This window comes from Schistocerca nitens, chromosome 8 (genome assembly GCF_023898315.1).
Source record: "Schistocerca nitens isolate TAMUIC-IGC-003100 chromosome 8, iqSchNite1.1, whole genome shotgun sequence".
NCBI lineage: Eukaryota > Metazoa > Arthropoda > Insecta > Orthoptera > Acrididae > Schistocerca > Schistocerca nitens.
In genome coordinates, this window is record NC_064621.1 from 56964967 (window position 1) to 56987958 (window position 22992).

The following is a 22992-nucleotide window of genomic DNA, read 5'->3' on the forward strand; positions in this document are numbered from 1 at the left end:
GGCCGGTTCTCCTAACGTGAGTAATGCATGAAAGGAAACAGACTTTTGGACAAAACAATGGACAGCTCCCTACTTTTTGCGTTTCCGATAGCGCCTACAATAAGAATCTGGTGTCATATTATGTTTCAGAACCCTAAACTGTTTATTTTTTTTACCTCATACTAAAACAAAAGTTATGATATGAGAAGAGGAAATGACTTATATGCTTCTCAGGAACTTAAGTTTTTCGTGTTTATTTTCCCACTTCATACTAAAACAAGGGCGTTAATATGAGAAGAGGAAATGAAATATACGCTTCCAAGACATATTTCCTTGTGTGCTACTACTGCATACATGAAAGCCCTGCAGTTAATTTTTGTATGTTGGATAAATTTTGATATCACCTCACATTCCTTTGTGAGAAGGTTCCTATTTTCTTGGGATTCAAATAGAGTGGACATTTCATCACTGGTTAATATTCTGATGACTAATGACATGATACCTGTTGCAATTACTCCATGGCACATGTGAGTAGAGTCTCACGTTGGTTACTATAAGAACACGCAGGCAGTGATATCCGCTCACTGCGGTCAGAGACAAGGTGATTTCTTTCTGTTTATGACGAAGCGTCTGCTGCAGTGTCCACGCTCAGCCAACATAAACAAAACGCGGCGGCATTGGGCACTGCTGATCGCTGCGCTTGTCGCGAGCCTCGACAACAAGAGCGCACTGTCTCTGCTAACGATACTATGGAGTTAATACATCTTACTTAACGTAATATGCAGGACGTGGGTTGGGTGAAAATTCAGTTAGTAACTTCCCATCCCATTAAAATACTTTACAGTCATATTTGATGAATTATTTATTGTTGGTTGTCTCTCTAATGTTAATACTATTATTTCAGATTGTGCATGAACACGAAAACACACACACACACACACACACACACACACACACACACACACACACAGACACACAGTCATTGATTCTAGTGAGGCTGACAACTACTGTGTGTTGAACAACACATGCACCAGTCAGTTCCTCAGGTGGCGTCGAGTGGATGGGATTTTTCAATTACCTTGCATTGCAAGAATTGTAAGGAGGAGCCTGAAAGTAAATGGACTTGTACGCTAAAGAGCTGCGACAAAGCAAATCTTGACCGATTATCAGATAATTGTCCACACGGGTTTTGTGGACGAGTATACTTTAAGTAGCCGCGCGGGATTAGCCGAACGGTCTAGGGCGCTGCAGTTATGGGCTGTGTTGCTGATCCCGGCGGAGGTTCGAGTCCTCCCTCGGACATGAGTTTGTGTGTTTGTCCTTAGGATAATATAGGTTAAGTAGTGTGTAAGCTTAGGTACTATGCTCATTCAGAGCCCCAGTAAAAAATATACACTCATCAATGCACGTGCCCCCACCAACATCGAAAATAAGAGAAACACCGAAAATAACGAAAAATTCTGGTTCAAAATGGTTCAAATGGCTCTGAGCACTATGCGACTTAACTTCTGAGGTCATCAGTCGCCTAGAACTTAGAACTAATTAAACCTAACTAACATAAGGACATCACACACATCCATGCCCGAGGCAGGATTCGAACCTGCGACCGTAGCGGTCGCTCGGTACCAGACTGTAGCGCTTAGAACCGCATGGGAAAAATTCTGGAACACACTTGCAACTACTATGAGCAAAATTCACCAGGATGACGTCAAAATACTAATGGGAAACTTCAACTATCTATTTGGGCAGAAAAAACCTGTAGAAAAATCTTTGGTACAAATTCAACGCGCCGAAACGCTTAGACCAACGGCACACGTCTGACTGACATTTGCCAACAATTCAACCACAAAAGGATGTCTTCCCACTTTAGGAAAAAACCAGTTCATGCTTAGCTAACAGGTGCAAGCTGCTTTCGTTCGCCTTTCGAGACTCGCAGAAAGCCAGATTTTTAATTCTTTTGTAGCACAGCTACAAGCAGGCTGATAAAAACTCAATAATGGAATCGTAAGACAACACTCGAGCAAAATTCGTCTTGCTACTTTCAGTAACTCTTAGTGTCAGAGCGAAAAGCTTACGGTACTGCCAAATTCATAATGCCACTTTTGTTTTCTGCCGACATATTTGTTGTTGTTGTGAATACATAATTTTATCTATGAAATGTCACATTTTCATAATACTTACGAATGGTACAGGAAATGAAATAAATACAGATCTTTTCGAAGTCAAAAGTCGGTAATATCCTACTAATTCGTGTTTAAATAGGCTCAATCGTCTCACAGACACTTAATGCTTTATTAAGATAGACTGCCGTCGTGATGTTTCTGTAGTAAGCTGAATTTAATTTGTATTAGTACAGTGAATATTTTAATTGCATTTTCCATTAGTTTACTAAACGGAACAGTAATTATCAAAGAGAAATTAATCAGCAGCAGAATTTTCTTTCACGATATCTAAAACGATCTGACAATGCTAAAGTTGTTTACAAATTCTACGCCTGTAGAAACCTACTGGTTCTAACGATGTTATTAAACCAGAGTAGTTTTAAGAGTATTTTCGTCTAGAAATGAATTTCCTTGACGGTTGATCGATCAAGAGCGGGAAAGGTAAAACTTTAAAATATATGACGAGAGGGACAAGTGCTTGAGAGAGGACTTCCCTATCAATACAAGTGCCTGAGAGACGACTTTCCTATCAATCTCCTGGATAGTTTTGTTTCTCAAATCAACAGAGTGAGTTATCAAGCAGTAGCACAGGTGATGTAGTTTTGTTGCTCGATTTTCTTACACTGCGAAAGAAAGGTGTCTCAGTTGTTGGCAACAAATTCCAGCTGTGTTGCACACAGCCTGGGGGCAGAATTCGTAGCCCAAAATACACTTTTGGAATTATCAGATGTAAAATATCATGTTCACGTTACTCTTTCCTCGAGTTTACGTCTTTTGGTGGGGCTCAGCCTTTATTTCTTCTTAGGAAGTTAACAATAAAGGCAACAAAATACGTCACCAGTAACAGTACTGCATAGGAATGCTCGATGAGTGACCTGATGACGTTCAATAATAGTCACTCCATTGATTTTTGTTGTTTCGAATTAGAGCATGCAGTACTCCTACACTAGACTTCTGAACTTTGCCTGTTGAATGCAAATGTCGCATGATGGTTAAATGGTAATCTATCACATATATCAGTAGTCGAGACTTCCTTAATGTGGAAAATCATTCATGCCAGAACGATCTTTGTTGGAACACGAATATCTTTTTCTGGCGTATTTTTACCAAAACCACTCGCTGCAAACACAGTTCAAATCTTTCTAGCTGCCTCCTCTGCATTCACCCCTCTGTTATACCAAAAGTAAACGTTGTGTTGCAGATGTTACACCTTTTTCCACTTGCGACTCAATTTTACAATGCTTAACTGTAGTTCATGATTTTCAAGTATGCAAAATCCAGTGCTTAACTGCAAGATGATAACTATAACTTCAAATTCGAAAATGACAGTTGATACATACACTGACAGCGTGGCGCCGCGTTCACATGGGCGGCGCCGGATTTCAGGCGGCGGGTGGCGTCTGGCCGGTGGCCGGTAGCCGCTGCAGCGCGAGGAAACGCTCGAGCGTAAGCTGTTATGATCGCGGCGCAGCCACGAGGTGTCCTGCGGAATTGTTTCTGGAATACTTGTCGTTGCTGGTGGGTAGAATGTTAAGCGAATTATCTTCGATGCTCAATCAGAATCATAACTTTAGACCGAAATGTGGTAAAAAAAAAAAAAAAATAGTTGGACACGAACAGGCGACCATAAGCTTAGAATGCATGACGATTACCATTTTTTCTTTCTTTTTTTTCTTATTGTTCATTATTGATCGTAGTGTTTGGTCGTTGCGGACGTCGCAGGACATCCTGTTCAAGTTCGGTGGTTGATCCTTCCACTGAGTTTTTTTATTACAGAGGCCAACCGGCTCTCTGACCGAACACTAGACCACGGGCTCACACAATCCGAGAACATCTCGGAAGTAGACAACACTTCCTCCTAACGCTTCCGCATCTTACAGTGTTGCCAGATTGTGCAGATGGCCAGTCAGTTTTATTGGCTACGTTAAGTGAATAGACTCGGACTTAGTCTTTGTGGCAGGCGGCCGGCGGTCAGTTTTTATGTCTAAAACTGTACGCCAATGTGTTTCATTCACATATCTGTGTGGCGCTAAAGTGTGGTTATGGATAATACGTATGCTCAGATTGCGAATATAACATCATAAGTAAAAAGAGGGAAATGAATTAGGCGTCCTTCTTCTTCCGTAACGTCAAATACATTTTAGTTATTCTATTTTAAATGAACTGCGCAGAAAATCATTCACCAGAAGTAAATAACTTGTTAGCAACATCAGATGATATTAACAGCATGCCGGCGCGGGTTAGCCGTGCTTTCAACGGCGTCATATCGCGGATCGCACGGTGCTTGCGCCGGCGGTGTTTTTATGTCTAAGGCTGTACACTTGAGATATTTCGTTTCCCATGAAATGGTGGCAGACGATGCTGTGGCGTCTTCGAAGCGCGAGCTTCGTCAGTGCAAGATATCTCAGCACAGCTGAGCGAACGTTTTCTTCCTGTTGCTAGTCTAATGGACAATGGCAATACTGTAGAATACTTTTTGACAACTATGTGATCATCGATTTATGTTCGTGGGTGGTTCATAATTATGTTAGTAAAATCACTCGATATTTTTATGTCCTTTAAATTACATTTGCTTCATGATTCGTATTGAAGACGTAGGAAACGTATGTTATTTTCTCCAGGAAGCACGTTCCAACATAAATTGATGCTTACATTGACATTTATGTTGCGAATTAGTCGTCTTATTCATCACATGGATAACGAGGATGCTCCGTTTTGCTACAGTTGTTTCATAGCTAACAAGGGAACCTCCCCATCGCACCCTCCTCAGATTTAGTTATAAGTTGGCGCAGTGGATAGGCCTTGAAAAACTGAACACAGATCAATCGAGAAAACAGGAAGAAGTTGCGTGGAACTATGAAAAAAAAATAAGCAAAATATACAAACTGAGTAGTCCATGCGCAGGGATTGTGTGAGTTCGGGAGCGCCGTGGTCGCGTGGTTAGCGTGAGGAGCTACGGAGTGAAAGGTCCTTGGTTCCAGTCTTCCCTCGAGTGAGTCGTTTCATTTTTAATTTTCAGACAATCATCACCACACGTACTGTTTATCAACAAATGTTGGAAATAATTATACAAATGTTCGACAATCGTTCGATCCCTTAAGGAACTTTCCGATGCCTTACAGTTCGGAAAATATTCATTGACATTGTTACTGAAGTCGCGAGCTCTATTTGCTGGATTCATATTGCCCACGGAATGCATCTCACGTATTTAATGCACTCTCTTCCAAAGTAGCGAACAGTCAACTGCCAGCCAGGGAGCCTCGTTAGCAGGAATACTCTCTCTTCCGTGCGCTGTAGTCGACTGACGTCATGTGTTTCGATGTTTGTTTCGGTGTAGCGTCATCATACTACGGCGCAGTTACCTCGCATCGGACGGACAGATAATAATTGTCTGAAAAGAAAAAATTGAAATTTTCACTCGAGGGAAGACTTGAACGAAGGACCTCTCGTTGCGCAGCTGCTCACGCAAACCACGGGATCACGGCGCTCCTGAGCTTCCTCTGTCCTTGTTGTTGCGTATCTTGCCCATGGACTACTCAGTTTGTATATTTTGCTTATTTTTTTCATACAACTTCTTCCAGTTTTCTCGATTGATCTGTGTTCAGTTTTTCAAGGCCTATCACCTGTGCCAACTTATAACTAAATCTGAGTGGGGTGCGATGGGGATGTTCCCTTGTTAGTGGTATTGTGTGTTGGTGGCGTTGCCACTTTACATACTGTGCATGTAACACACAATAAATGTGTTGGATGCCTCCTGTGATCAGTTTATTTGAAAAACGTTTGTTGTGATCGTAATTTATGTAACTGGCTCTCCGACTTCCAATTTGACAATTTGTGGAAAAATTGTTTACCTTGCTTGTCCTAGTTTCAAATATTGTCTGACAGAAGACGTAGGCATGAAGGAGTCGGTAAAAGCAATTATTCGCAATTATAGCAAACTTTTCAATCCACTGGACACTTGAATTCTCTATATTGATTCTGAGACTTTTGTTATTTCTCTTGTTATTTACTGTCTCAATGTCATCCGTGAGAATAAAATTAAAGGCAGTTGGATTAGGTTCCTGATCTATAAACTATGATTTAATATTCTGCGCTGCTAAATAAATTTTGAAGCTTATATTCTTTACGTAAAACAGAGTATCGGTTTCAGTCCTAGGATTGACGATAAACTTCAGAAAAACAATTACAGAATAGGGGCATATCGATTATGGCTCCTCACCATCAACAATAGTTGTTACCCATAGTTTCGTATTTGCTATTTTACCGTCGTTACCCTTTAGAAACCAACCTGATCTTTCCACAATGCCATTTTTGACTTGCTTCTTAATACAGGGTGTTTCAAAAATGACCGGTATATTTGAAACGGCAATAAAAACTAAACGAGCAGCGATAGAAATACACCGTTTGTTGCAATATGCTTGGGACAACAGTACATTTTCAGGCAGACAAACTTTCGAAATTACAGTAGTTACAATTTTCAACAACAGATGGCGCTGCGGTCTGGGAAACTCTATAGTACGATATTTTCCACATATCCACCATGCGTAGCAATAATATGGCGTAGTCTCTGAATGAAATTACCCGAAACCTTTGACAACGTGTCTGGCGGAATGGCTTCAGATGCAGATGAGATGTACTGCTTCAGCTGTTCAATTGTTTCTGGATTCTGGCGTTACACGTGGTCTTTCAAGTGTCCCCACAGAAAGAAGTCACAGGGGTTCATGTCTGGCGAATAGGGAGGCCAATCCACGCCGCCTCCTGTATGTTTCGGATAGCCCAAAGCAATCACACGATCATCGAAATATTCATTCAGGAAAGTAAAGACGTCGGCCGTGCGAAGTGGCCGGGCACCATCTTGCATAAACCACGAGGTGTTCGCAGTGTCGTCTAAGGCAGTTTGTACGGCCACAAATTCACGAAGAATGTCCAGATAGCGTGATGCAGTAAACGTTTCGGATCTGAAAAATGGGCCAATGATTCCTTCGGAAGACATGGCGGCCCAGACCAGTACTTTTTGAGGATGCAGGGACGATGGGACTGCATCATGGGGCTTTTCGGTTCCCCATATGCGCCAGTTCTGTTTATTGACGAAGCCGTCCAGGTAAAAATAAGCTTCGTCAGTAAACCAAATGCTGCCCACATGCATATCGCCGTCATCAATCCTGTGCACTATATCGTTAGCGAATGTCTCTCGTGCAGCAATGGTAGCGGCGCTGAGGGTTTGCCGCGTTTGAATTTTGTATGGATAGAGGTGTAAACTCTGGCGCATGAGACGATACGTGGACGTTAGCGTCATTTGGACCGCAGCTGCAACACGGCGAACGGAAACCCGAGGCCGCTGTTGGATCACCTGCTGCACTAGCTGCGCGTTGCCCTCTGTGGTTGCCGTATGCGGTCGCCCTACCTTTCCAGCACATTCATCCGTCACGTTCCCAGTCCGTTGAAATTTTTCAAACAGATCCTTTATTGTATCGCTTTTCGGTCCTTTGGTTACATTAAACCTCCGTTGAAAACTTCGTCTTCTTGCAACAACACTGTGTTCTAGGCGGTGGAATTCCAACACCATAAAAATCCTCTGTTCTAAGGAATAAACCATGTTGTCTACAGCACACTTGCACGTTGTGAACAGCACACGCTTACAGCAGAAAGACGACGTACAGAATGGCGCACCCACAGACTGCGTTGTCTTCTATATCTTTCACATCACTTGCAGCGCCATCTGTTGTTGAAAATTGTAACTACTGTAATTTCGAAAGTTTGTCCGCCTGAAAATGTACTGTTGTCCCAAGCATATTGCAACAAACGGTGTATTTCTATCGCTGCTCGTTTAGTTTTTATTGCCGTTTCAAATATACCGGTCATTTTTGAAACACCCTGTATGTCCTATAACAACAGATTTGTTGAAAGTAATAACTGTTAAATACGCTATTCCACAAATTAAAAACTTCCAGTTATTCTTCATATCTTGAAACTTACTACCGTTGACTTTCACTGAAGAAAAGATACATGATAATAAAATGAAATCAAAGATTAGAATGTCAAAGCATAGTGTGAATGGTTAAAATGAAATGAACTAAAAAACATCTTCTTGTCTAAAACACGTTACTCTTCCAGAGAACTTCGGCATCTCTCGAAATGTTTTACACCTCTGATGTTTAGCCACATGTGGACAAATAGTGGGTCTCATGATGCAGCACTGTTTAACCGTCACAAAATAAAGCCCCAAAAATCAGTAAATAAAACTATTCTTCTACTGTTGCTCCGAATCGCATATACCAACCGCCCTCTGCTCCGACAACGACTCAAAGTCTACTGGGTATTTGATTTTTCTCTCTCGGGCCTCCTTACCTGTCCTTCTAGCCCAACCTTTGTTCTCCAATTACGCCTTCATCGGCGAGCTTCTCCTCAATATTTTTCATTTGTGCTGAATTGTTTTGTACCCTTCTTGCAAATACACGTGTGTCATGTATTTTTTACAGACTGCATGAATATATAAGGTGTGTATTTCTTCTCTTATCAAATTAAATATTACATATCTTGCTGTGAATTAATTTGTTTGTCCACATTCCACTTACTGCGTTTCCTTGAAATTACATAAACTATACGTCTGTAAATAAAGAAAAAACTTGAAACAGCTGTTGCAGCTGATTGGTGAAGGGCGAAAAAAAAAAAAACCACCTCCGCTGATGCTGCTTAGTATCGCGTATAGCCTCCTTCGGCTTCCACAACAGCTCGAAGTCTGTTGGGCATTGAGCCCTCAACTCGAGCCACATAACTAGGAGATTCAAGTAACTCATTCCAAGCGTCATGAATCACATCAGAAAGTTGTAGGTGAGTCGACGGTGACTGCCCCTTTTCTCGCATTACTCTGACCATTTCTGCCCAAATATTCTCAATGGGATTCATGTCAGCTCCTTTACGTGGCCATTCCATTACAGTAATATTACTATGGTCGTCGAACCACCTCTTAACCACACGTGCCATATGAATAGGCGAGCGATCTTGTTGGAACGTGATCTGATCATCGCCAAATCTTGCTGTCACAGAAGGCTACATCACGTTCTCCAGAATTGATATGTAATTGCGCGCATCGAATCTTCCTTCCACTTCCCACAGGAGCCCACACCCTTCGGCCGATATCCATGCCCATGCCGTTACCGACTCCCTGCCATTCCTTCGGCAACTGTAATATACACTCCTGGAAATTGAAATAAGAACACCGTGAATTCATATCAAGGAAGGGGAAACTTTATTGATACATTCCTTGGGTCAGATACATCACATGATCACACTGACAGAACCACAGGCACATAGACACAGGCAACAGAGCATGCACAATGTCGGCACTAGTACAGTGTATATCCACCTTTCGCAGCAATGCAGGCTGCTATTCTCCCATGGAGACGATCGTAGAGATGCTGGATGTAGTCCTGTGGAACGGCTTGCCATGCCATTTCCACCTGGCGCCTCAGTTGGACCAGCGTTCGTGCTGGACGTGCAGACCGCGTGAGACGATGCTTCATCCAGTCCCAAACATGCTCAATGGGGGACAGATCCGGAGATCTTGCTGGCCAGGGTAGTTGACTTACACCTTCTAGAGCACGTTGGGTGGCACGGGATACATGCGGACGTGCATTGTCCTGTTGGAACAGCAAGTTCCCTTGCCGGTCTAGGAATGGTAGAACGATGGGTTCGATGACGGTTTGGATGTACCGTGCACTATTCAGTGTCCCCTCGACGATCACCAGTGGTGTACGGCCAGTGTAGGAGATCGCTCCCCACACCATGATGCCGGGTGTTGGCCCTGTGTGCCTCGGTCGTATGCAGTCCTGATTGTGGCGCTCACCTGCACGGCGCCAAACACGCATACGACCATCATTGGCACCAAGGCAGAAGCGACTCTCATCGCTGAAGACGACACGTCTCCATTCGTCCCTCCATTCACGCCTGTCGCGACACCACTGGAGGCGGGCTGCACGATGTTGGGGCGTGAGCGGAAGACGGCCTAACGGTGTGCGGGACCGTAGCCCAGCTTCATGGAGACGGTTGCGAATGGTCCTCGCCGATACCCCAGGAGCAACAGTGTCCCTAATTTGCTGGGAAGTGGCGGTGCGGTCCCCTACGGCACTGCGTAGGATCCTACGGTCTTGGCGTGCATCCGTGCGTCGCTGCGGTCCGGTCCCAGGTCGACGGGCACGTGCACCTTCCGCCGACCACTGGCGACAACATCGATGTACTGTGGAGACCTCACGCCCCACGTGTTGAGCAATTCGGCGGTACGTCCACCCGGCCTCCCGCATGCCCACTATACGCCCTCGCTCAAAGTCCGTCAACTGCACATACTGTTCACGTCCACGCTGTCGCGGCATGCTACCAGTGTTAAAGACTGCGATGGAGCTCCGTATGCCACGGCAAACTGGCTGACACTGACGGCGGCGGTGCACAAATGCTGCGCAGCTAGCGCCATTCGCCGGCCAACACCGCGGTTCCTGGTGTGTCCGCTGTGCCGTGCGTGTGATCATTGCTTGTACAGCCCTCTCGCAGTGTCCGGAGCAAGTATGGTGGGTCTGACACACCGGTGTCAATGTGTTCTTTTTTCCATTTCCAGGAGTGTATTTTCGATTATACCTAGCACCTTCAGGCCGGTAAACAAGTACTTTTTCCGGTTCATGCCGTAGAGAAAACTTTTTCATCCGTGAAAATCGCTCGCCTCCAAAACTGGAGAGGTTTGTCGACATTTTCAGCAGCAAAAGCAAGGCGAGCTTCTCTGTGGGAAAGAGTCAATGTCACTTTCACAGAAGCGCTTCTTGCTCTCAGTCCACCTTCCCTTAGACGACGAGTGACGATCTTAGTACTAACATTGAGAGCCAAAGTCTGCTGAATTTGTCGTGCGTTGACAAATGGGTGGTTATCACTGAAACGGCGTATCTGCTGATCCTGAGCTACTGCTGTTTTGCGGCGACGGCCATGAGGCCTCCCATTCAGGTTACCACTCTCTTCCTTTCGTCTGATCCACCTGGCTACCGTCGACTTGGGAAGACCCATAGTTCTTGCTATATAGCCATTTGAAGATCCCTCTGCATGGAGTGCTATTATAGCGCCTTTGTCTTCCTCAGCCAGATGGGCCATTTAGCGTTGACTGAATGATTCGTCGCGGTTAATATCTGCTGCGGAAACAGCGCTCGTAGGAAACAGACTGCCTCCTCCACGACGGCAGCCACAACGCAGTGGCCAAGTATGTGTAACACGGAAATCGATGGCATAAACGAGAGGTCGCAAGCCCGTACCCGTGTCATTACATAGTGGAGCAACTTAGAATCTGTAATTTTTCTCAGAAGGGACTGGTCCACTCTTGTCATGTCTTATCCTGATAAATATTACATGAAATGAAATGTTTACGTTTTGCATATGCGGCAGGCCTGAAGCAAGAAACATTTCTGAAATATATGAGGCAACCTGAAGAACACTTCGTGAATTTTAGCTGTAGAAGGTTGCCTTATAAGAAGGAAAACGTGTTTATCCTCGCTCGCCGTGTTTCCAAGTGGCGCAGTTTACTCTGAGGCATACATAATTCTCGCCGGGCGTAAGAAGCAACTCGACTAACGAGGAGAACTCGCCAGGTGTCATAAGCTGATTGTCCGGAAACTTTGCTCAGTGAAGGAGAGGACAAAATAAGCGAACATGTGTTTCGACTTATCTGCAGACACTCGACCGTTTCCGAGAAAACGACGGTCAAAGTTATCAACACGCTATAGTGTAGATAGCTTCTGCAGCCGAGAACGCAATTGAAGCGGTGGCTCAGTGGCTACCGTCGTTCCTTCTTAACTTTGATTCCCGTGTTCGAGACCGTATTGGGTTTTTTATTACTATTTTTTCCTGCCTCTCTATCAGAATTATCTACGAATGTTTTTTTTTCTAATTTATGTTGAAATAATGTTGTCATTATTCGCCAATTAACTTTATGTGTAATAAATTAATTAAAAAAAATAATAAACGAATAATATCGTTATATCCAAATGGTTTACAAATGTTAATCTACATTCAGATCCGATTATGGCACCTTTAGTGTGTTGAAACCGGTTATCCAGCAAACAGTATTTAAGCGATCTTGGCTTCTGAATTATTTCTACAACAGAGTGATCGCCCCACTACGCACTATGTGTTCCCTTTTTAACTTATTTCTTTACACAGTAAATTAACTGACGAATAACGACAACAGTGTTTCAACATAAATTGGAATAAACATTCGTAGATAATTCAGTGAGTGAGGGGGGGGGGGGGGAGGAAAAACCGGGTTTCGAACTCGCAGCGCAAAGTTCCGAAGTCGCTATGGTAGCCGCAGAGCCACCGCTTCAGTTGAGTCCTTACCCGCTAAGAGGTATCTACACTATAGCAACAGCGCATTGATAACTTTGACCGTCGTTTTCTCAGAAGCGATAGAGTGTAAGCAGATAAGCCAAGACACGTGTTCGCTTATTTTGTCCCCTCTTTCACTGAGCGAAGTTTCAGCAAGATCGGGGTATGACGCTTGGCGTGTCCCCTCGTAAGTGGCGTGCGTTGGGATTCAGTAGACAGAATGCGTCCACTTTCCTCGACTACTCATTGACATGTTTGGAGACTTTATTTCTTGTAGTGACACTTTGCATTATGAGGGCTGATTTTCCTGATAACGATCTACTAATGGACTTTGCTCCTAATTTACGTTACTGTATAGTAGACCTACTGCAACTTCTTAAACCGGAAATGTTTATTTATTTGGATACTCCGCTTCTTAGTTGCTACATTTCGCTATAATATTTTCCTTTGTTTCAAAACGGCAAGTTAAGATGACAACTGCAACTTGGTAACATCAGTAACAATTTAATACTTTGAAACAGTTATAAGTGGTGTAGGAGTGTACTCTGTTGAATGAGGAATACATTAAACACGAAAGCTGCGTCCCATAACAATAATTAACTTTCGGTTATATGACAAAACATAAGTCGAAGCACTGTCAGTTCATCTCAGTACCCAGTAAAACTCAAACTGGAACGATCGAAAACATACTTTTGTGGGGAAGGCAAACAAAAGACTGCGTTTTATTGGCCGCACACTAAGAGTACGCAACAGGCCAACTGAAAACACTGCCTACACTACATTTCTCCGTCCACTGCTATAATATCCTTGACAGACGTGATTGACTGCGCACGCAAAAAACGTCCAAGGAACGGTAGCACGATTTGTAATGTCACAAAATAGGGGAGAGAGGGTCCCAGATTTGATACTCGATTTGGGGTAACATTCATGAAAACAAAAGCGTTTTTCGTTGCTGCGAGATCTTTTCACGAAATTTCAATCACAAACATCTGTTCTGAATGCCAATCCTCGAGAACTTACACAGGAAGAAACCATAGTAGTAATGTAATTCAAGGCTCGCAAGAAAAGATTTAAGTGGTCGTTTTTCCCGCACACTGTTAATGACTGGGACGGTAGAGAAATAGTCCGAACCTTCTACCAGGCACGTAAGTCTGGATTGCAAAGAAATCTTGTTGATGTAGTCATGTAGATGTAACAACGAAATTATGTTGTAATTGCGACATGTGACTTTCATTTGATTTGAATATCGAAGTTGTTTGCTATTTATTTACTTTTTGTTCATTAGTTTCAGCCATATACGAACACCTAGGCGCGTTAAATTGATATTGAAATAAAGTGTGATGCATGGACCAATAACAATAAATTCTTACCTACTTGTTATGGTACTGCAGTATCTGCCAGCGTCTTCAGAAGTGGATATCGCATACGACGTTCCTAGGGTGTTTATAAATGGATATTGCAGACGACTTCGAACAAAGTTTGAATGCAGCTTCGTAAAAGTTCCGTGATCAAACGATCTGAGTTGCTGGCGAATACAGTTTATCATTATACATGAGGTGAATAGGATTCCGCCGGGTGCTGTGGTCGAGCGGTTCCAGGTGCTTCAGTCACGAAACGCACGGCTACTTCAGTCGCAGGTTGGAATCCTACCTCGGGCATAGATATCTGTGATGTCCTTAGGCTAGCTAGGTTTAAGTAGTTCTAGGTCTAGGGGCTGATGACATAAGCAGTTTGGTCGCATAGTTCTTGAAGCCATTTTTTGACCTTTCTCGTAAATTTTCTTTTCATAAACGGCCGTATCTTTAGATTGCGTTGACATAGAAGCTAACTTTTTTACACCACCAAGGGACCGGTTACCGCAAGAAGTGCGATACATTTCCGCTTATTATGTCTACCCGTTCTGGAGGTAAACGGGTTTTAAAGGTTGGGTAGACCGATAGACGGTCAAGATAGTGAGACTTGTAGGGTTCCGTTTTTACCGGTTTAGGTGACGAAATCCTAACAACGAAAACAGCTACGACAGCTACTGAAGATGAGGGCCGCATAAATAACACCCCCTACTCTTTATTCGAAATGTGCTAGTTGTAGTCGATACATCAGCATATTAATCGTAGCTACGCTTTCGATCCAAATAACGTTTACAGGAATGCAAATAGAATCCATTTGCCTATACACGTGGTAATATTAAAGCTACCGCGTTTTAGAAGTGCGAACATTCCCATTGCTAGCTAGCTTAAGAAACACTTAGGCTAATGAACGTTTTCCGGCTGTGGCGAGTCTAGTGGAGAATTCGAAACAGTGTAGAATACGTTTGGCAGCTATGTAGCCGTTTATTTCCTGGGGTGGTGCTGAAATATCCTACTAAATATACTCTCTAATAACAGTATTTTGCTATTTCGATAAACATCTCGAATGGTTGCACATAAGCGGTGACATAAAGGAAGAAAATTCATGTTTTTGAGTCCAGAAATCTCTATGCAACAGAAACTGCAGATCATTTTGCCATTTTCATTGCGAAATTGCCGGCTTATTCATGTCTGGGGTAATAATAGAGGGCTGCATGGGTTGTCTGCTAGCGTAGTGAAAGGAAGGTCTGGTTTTGTTTTCGGTTCTAATCTCGATGGAGGCAGGTAGAATATCAGTAAAGCAATTTTAAGAAATTCTCGCGCCCCCAATACTTTTTATCGCTACCTTTATTCTGTACTGGCACCCTGTGCATGTCAATATGACACTCTTGTAGGATTTCATACATGTTACTGCCTATTTTTCCCGCTTCTGTCAATAATGGAATTGACTTAAGTGTGGCACTGAATGGTTTTTAACTGAATTTCGTTATGAATCTTCACGCATTGCTAAATTTGCATACTTTCGTGGTAGGTCAGCAACGGTAATCCAGTATGACTGGTCTGAACGTTGACACAGACCGTTTCGCGGCCGAAAGCGGATAATATTTTGCTAATTCGTAACGATCCGGGGTTCTTTGTCTTACTAAAACAGTTATGTTATCTCGATAAATTGAAATTCATTTTTATCGGTACAGTTCATACCAATTAGCGTTTCTTCTTTCATTCTGTCTTATATTTACGTGTTGTATTTAACACACTAATCAGCATTAATATAGTATTACAAATTATTGAAAACAGCCTAAAAAAGTTCAGATAGTTTGTCAATTTCACGCCTGTGCATAGTATGTTGGTAGCACTTCGTCGCCTTGCCTGTTATGCTGTGTAGCAGACTTTAAAGCCGTGCGGAGCAGCATAACGAAAAGGCGAGGGGTCTCGCTCGTTTTGTCCACGCCTGTACAGTGAGTCGTAGTCCCAAATGACTTCATCTATATGTGAACAGGGCACATACGTAGTGGGAGGTAAGCGAGTAAGACGAATAAATTATATCGATGAATAATCAGTTTTAAGTAACCAGAGGGTATGCAAACCGGATCATGAAATCACTGTGTTACTACAACGGCAGTACCCATCGTGTAATAGCGAGATTGGTAACCCAGGTGGAGAAACCTGTCGTCGGCTTATTTTCCGTTCAAGGCTAACATTCCATCGTTCCAATTACACAAGGCTACTTAATCTAATCGACCATGTTACGCTTTAACGATATGGAAACCGTATTCTCAGGCCAAAGATAATTTAACAACGTCAGCAAGAACGCAGTTAACGTATCTCATGCCATTTATATTGCAGGCATTTATTTACACTCTTCCTGTCCGCTAGATAACGGATAACGATGAGGTGAGACAGATATAATTCGGAACCATACATTAATAGCATGGAGCATCGCGGAACAAACTCATATAATTTTCGATTTCCTCGTCAGTTAGACACAATATCTCTTGTAATTGCGGGTAAATGTTGGCTCAAGGGGTATTACTAATACAGCAGGTGTTCGCGGAGTACATAAATCAGTAACTAGCACTACACGGGAACCATGCATCAATGTTTTCTCTCTCACTCCCTCCCTTTCCCTCTCTCATCCCGACTCATGGTCACACACACACACATAGGCACACACACTATCATACATATGCATGCACAAATATGCACAAGAGTTGACATGCGTGCGTTGTAGGAAACAAAGAAAGAACGGATACAGGGGTCATGGGAGACAGAAGTTGACTCTCTATGATATATCCGATTATCGTCAGAGATTGGTGGAATGGCACATAAATACTGGATTGTTTTCATGGCCGAGGATATGTTGTATATGGCGTAACCATGTCATCTGAACTTTATTGGAATATTCATACGATGTTGTTCAGAATATAAATTATCTCATCATACTATGGCGTAAGTTACACAAGGAGGACTGGTCTGTTGTGGGATGGTGGGTGGAAAATAATGAATTATGTATATTTGTTTATTTTATATTGTATTTCCCTTCCCAACACAGGCTCTCTAATTACAATGTTGGCAACCAGAAAGTGATTAGCAAAAACGTGATGCCTGCAATTAAAGTTCACCGTGACCACTCTGATGGAAAATAAAAGTTATTGATTATTGAAGTTCATTACTCTGAGGATTTAGGATGGTGTCTGGGATTCATAGAAAAGGCATTTTACTTTAACAATTTTCACTATATTCTGAAAACGATAAAGTGTAAAATTCCAGACAACTGATTACCCATATCAGCTATTGTACTATCAGAGCTGTTCAGAGTCTATTGCGCAGATCCTATTATCCCTAGATAACGAAACTGTTCAATAATCGTTATCGATGTAAATGTTCAAAGTGAATGCTCGCCAAAATTTGTTGTTAATACTCATCAAACACCACGCTAGTATTGGTAGAAAGACTGTCCTGCGGCGACACGTGAAAATACGACATACGCAAACTGACAATAGATCACTTAAGTCGTTCTGCAATTAACACTTTACCCCAATGCGAACTAATTGTTACGTGCATACCGAATTACGTAATACGGCATCCAAGGCTGTTCCTGGCAACTGCACAAACGTGAAGAGGCTTCCGACATGGAGTGCGCGCTCATACGAATCTAGAAGAGAACTGGGGCCTTCCTCTAGCTCGCACGCTCTTATTTATATAGCCGCGGTGTGGACCGCCGAAGGCGCAGCCGACAACATTTGCCTTACTGACTAGCCGCTGGGGCTAGCGGAACACCACTTCAAATCACTAAATAAATAATAGCTTCATTCGCTGAAGGCCAATGAAGCTGTCAATTTAATTGTGCATTCAAAATTCTAATGTGGCTAGGTTAAATACTGTTGGCGAGAGAAGTATTTTAGTTGTACTGCATGCAATAGATGAGCTCTGAACTTGCCCTTTGGAGAGACGCTACAGCTATATAGTTTTATAGCTACCTTTTTGAAACTTCTCACATCTTTGTTATTACAGCGTATCTGTATCCTACTTAAATCTAAACATCCTGGCTTTATCTAATCACTTACTTAAATTATCTCGCTTCTGAACTTTTAGGACACAAAAACAGAAAATCATGAATTTCAACCAAAATATTACTTTGTGAGATCCAACATACTGTTTCCATTAAATTACAATGAAAAAGGTATATGAATATAAATTTTGAAGTTTCTAGCTCCTTCCTGTTGCGCCGATGATTGTTAGGTAAAACTTCCAAATTTCGAAAACTGTTAAAGTTGCTAAACTGAAACTTATCACATTACTAATTTAGCACCACTCCTGACATGCTATTAACTTTTCAGATTATTTATTTTATTTTTAAGGTATTGCGCAACATTCGCGACGTCATAGCAAGTTACAGCGGACTAGGCTGGCACACAATGGAAAGCAAATGAATTTTATATGGAATGAGTAGGCTGCTTCCCTACACTGTCTAGTCATACATATAATTTCAACGATGGTTATTGCAAACCGTCATAACGACTGATTTCCACAAATCGAGGAAAAATTACTAAGCAACTACAATTAAAGAAGCAGCGATTGATGACGTCAACGATTTACATACACTGGTGTCTAAAATTAAAGCAATAAACCGTTATTTCCCTGTCATGGTATAAGCAGACAAACTGTCAACACATGTCCGTATCATCGTGTTGTGCAAGGAAGATGGCATTCCGGGCAACGGACATCAACGCCAACGATGACGTCAGGGCACTCATCAAACGGGATAGTGTCCGCCAGGAAGGCCCACATCCACAATCGCTATGTACACAGCCACAGACGGTGCTGTTTGGCACAGGCAAGACACCTACCAGACTCCCTGCGCTGGAGGGCCATGGGAAGAATGGAAGCAGGACAGTCACGCAAACTGATGTGGCCCGATGACTTAATATGAATCGTTCTGTTATTTATCAGATGTGGGGACAGTTTATAGAGACCGAAACTGTATCCCGATGACCGGTGCAGGGCCGATCACGTGTGGCTGTAAGGGCACGACGGTGCTGCCTTAGTGCTGCACGGCATCCGACATCCGACCTCGCAGCATACACTGGACGTGTTGTGTCGAGGTAAACGGTGTACAGAATAGTCTGGCAGAATGGAGACCTCCTGTACATGAACCTCCGACGCGTCTTCACAGAAGCGAACATCTAGAGTGGAGGTCGTTGAAAGTCGAATACCGAACCAATCTTTTTTCACAGATGCCACCCAATTTGGCCTGGAGAGTGATTCTCGACTTATTCGCATTTGGAGGGAACGTGGAACACGATTTCGAGACCCAAACATTGCGGAACGAGACCGACATCGGGGAGAACCCCTAATGACGTGGGCAGCGACTATGTTGACCACTAGAACACCTCTTCATGAAGTTGTAAGTTTCAACTGCTTTAGGGTACCGCGATGAGGTCTTGGGACCGCATGTGCACTTGTTGCGAGGTGCCGTGGACCCAGACTTTGTATTTCCGACCTCATCGTTTCTTTGGAAAGGAAAGATTTGCACGCATGGCGTGACCTGCTCGATCTCCCGATTTGAATCGCATAGAGTATGTCTGGGATGCACTAGGGAGACGGATTACATTACGTCAGCATCCACCAACCACTCTCAGAGACTGCGAGCAGCTCTGCAGGAAGAATGGGCGTCATTGCCTCAACATGAGGCTGATGACATCATTCACATCATGTTCCGTCGTTTTCAGGTTCGTATTGCTGTGGTCACGCACCATACTGAGCACATTAAACAGCTGTCGGAATGTGTGTGCAAAATTGAAATGGCTCTGAGCACTATGGGACTTAACATCTGAGGTCATCAGTCCCCTATAACTCAGAACTACTTAAACCTAACTAACCTAAGGACATACAATGTAAACTTTCACGGCCGGTATTGTCTTCACTTAAAACTTCCGGGCTGATAGGCCGTGGTCGAAGTATAAAACTGTCTCCTAACGTTTCGTCTCCCGCAGTCGGAGACGTTGGGAGACAGTTTTATACTTCGACCACGGCCTATCAGCCCGGAAGTTTTACACATCCATGCCCGAGGCAGGATTCGAACCTGCGACCAAAGCGGTAGCGCGGTTCCAGACTGAAGTGCCTAGAACCGCTCGGCCGGAATGTGTGTGCAGATCCGTTAAGTTGGAATAAATAAAAACATTTTTGCCTACCGTTATGCATGTTGCAGTTGTTTACGTTCTGTATTCTATACATTGTTTTTGCTTTAGTATCACCTGTTTGTACTATTTTGTGGAAAAATAAACGCAGTTTCCGTTTGTTGCTTTAATTTTGGACACCAGCGGCTCACAGCAAATAACGTTTCCCTTGCAAAGCTGTTCTCAGCGAGGCAAGGGGCTTTGGAGGAGGACAACAGGGAGCAATGCGTTAGCCGAAAGCATCCTGGAAAACCTCATACTAAGCCTTTGCTACAGATCGAGTGTTAGGCAGTGCTATTTGGAAATGTTCGCCAGTTGCGTCTGCTAAAGTACGAACAATCGTAGTCGTTAAACACGGCCTCCGATAGGCTGCCGCAGATACCAATTCGGAGTCGTTGACTTACGACGGTCAAAATATCCGGCTACAGTACGAACAATCTTAGTCGTTAAATACGGCCTCCGATAGGCTGCCGCAGATACTAATTCGAAGTCGTTGACTTACGACGGTCAAAACAACCGGCTGCCCCTCGAGATCCTAAGTCCGGCCATATGCACGAAGTCTATCCTTCAGAGCGGTTGCAGTTAAGTATTGGAATTTGCGTGCTTGAAACTTACGAACGTCGTTCAAGAGCTGTAAAACAAACTCACAAGTGAAAGAAGCTCTAACATTTGTCACCTATTCAGATCATACTCTGAGCATTCCTATGCAATAATACAACTAACTGGTAGCGAGTTATGATGCGCTCATGTTAACCTTTTAGGAAGAAATTAACGACTGAGCGTAACAGAGACACATACTCGAGCAAACGCCAGTGTAAACATATTTTGCACCTGATGGCTGGAAAAGAGTGTTGTGCAGTAGGATCTCCTCCGCATGTATTTATCCAGTTCAGCTGGTATTTGTTGCCAACAACTGGGACACCTTTCGGTCGCAGTGTAAAAAAAATGACAGACAAACTGCACCGGCTGTTACTGCTTCAGGATAACACATGTAGTTCACTGATATTCAGTACTTCCTGTTTCTTATTTTTTAATATTTACCGAACAGATAATATTCAGTGTTTATTTGCAACATATGTAATGATATGAATGTAATGTGTCGTGTTTGTATGATGAAATTTATAATTTTCATTATATAAACGTCCCTTGTATTATTAGACTTAAGTCTCCATAATATGATGTGTTGGAGGATAGCGCCATCTGGCAGTCAGTGTTTTCTTATAGTCATGACATTCCACCTCCGCCTGTTAGGTGACAATTGTCACAAACACACACGCACACTGCCTTGTTCCTGTTATGAATATCGGAAGTGACCTTTTTTTTTCAACTCATGGGCAATGCTACTATCACTTCCGTCGATCGTTTGTACACATGTGTGCCAACAGGCACAGTGTAACAATATTTTTGACTAGTCATTAACGGTGTCAGTCCACATAACCAACTATGACTTTTCATTTTTGGTAAGGTATTTCATGTCACTCACAGTATATTTTTGCATATTTTTATTCTTTCATGTTTCAAGATTTTCCCCATTGTGCTCAGATGACTTTCGTCATTTACCGATGGCGACGTACCTCTAAGCTAGATCCACTGCAAAAAGAAGTATTCCATAACGTCAATTCAGTGGCGTTTGCTGCGGACGTGAGAAAATACAGATGCGATTGCGACGAAAATGAATGTGCATTCGTACAATGTTCTTGGTGTCGAAAGTACAAATGTTTTGACTGTTTTTATAACAAGTATCATACGTCGGAATTTACTCGTCAAAATATAGAAGCCGGCCGGTGTGGCCGTGCGGTTAAAGGCGCTTCAGTCTGGAACCGCGTGACCGCTACGGTCGCAGGTTCGAATCCTGCCTCGGGCATGGATGTGTGTGATGTCCTTAGGTTAGTTATGTTTAATTAGTTCTAAGTTCTAGGTGACTGACGACCTCAGCAGTTAAGTCGCATAGTGCTCCGAGCCATTTCAGCAAAATATAGAAAATATCGATTAACTTCCCATTAAATGAAACATATTTTTAATCCCTCAATCGTTGTTTTTTTTATATTCCCTTCGCCAATGGAACAAAATTAAAAATACAACGAAAAAAAGAGTTAAAGGCCATCATGGTTGTTGTTGTGGAACACCAGGCATAGCTGTAACAGTATTAACGATGAACTTGTAGTATATCTGAAAATCCAAGCAAGCCATTCGAAAAATGAAAATAATGCTTTATTCACGTTGTTATTCATGTGGTCTTCAGTCCTGAGACTGGTTTGATGCAGTTCTCCATGCTACTCTATCCTGTGCAAGCTTCTTCATCTCTCATCACCTACTGCAGCCTACATCCTTCTGAATCTGCTTAGTGTATTCATCTCTTGGTCTCCCTCTACGATTTTTACCCTCCTCGCTGCCCTCCAGAACTAAATTGGTGATCCCTTGATGCCTCAGAACATGTCCTACCAACCGATCCCTTCTTCTGGTCAAGTTGTGCCACAAGCTCCTCTTCTCCCCAATTATATTCAATACCTCCTCATTAGTTATGTGATCTACCCATCTAATCTTCAGCATTCTTCTGTAGACCCACATTTCGAAAGCTTCTATTCTCGTCTTGTCCAAACTATTTATCGTCCATGTTCCACTTCCATACATGGCTACACTCAATACAAATAGCAAAACTCCTTTACTACTTTAAGTGTCTCATTTCCTAATCTAATTCCCTCAGCATCACCCGATTTAATTCGACTACATTCCATTATCCTCGTTTTGCTTTTGTTCATCTTATACCCCCCCTTCAAGACACTGCTCCATTCCGTTCAAGTGTTCTTACAAGTCCTTTGCTGTCTCTCACAGAATTACAATGTCGTCGGAGAACCTCAAGTTTTTATTTCTTCTCCATGGATTTTAATTCCAACTCCGAATTTGAATAACATCGGGGAGAGGCTACAACCTTGTCTCACTCCCTTCCCAACCACTGCTTCAGTTTCATGC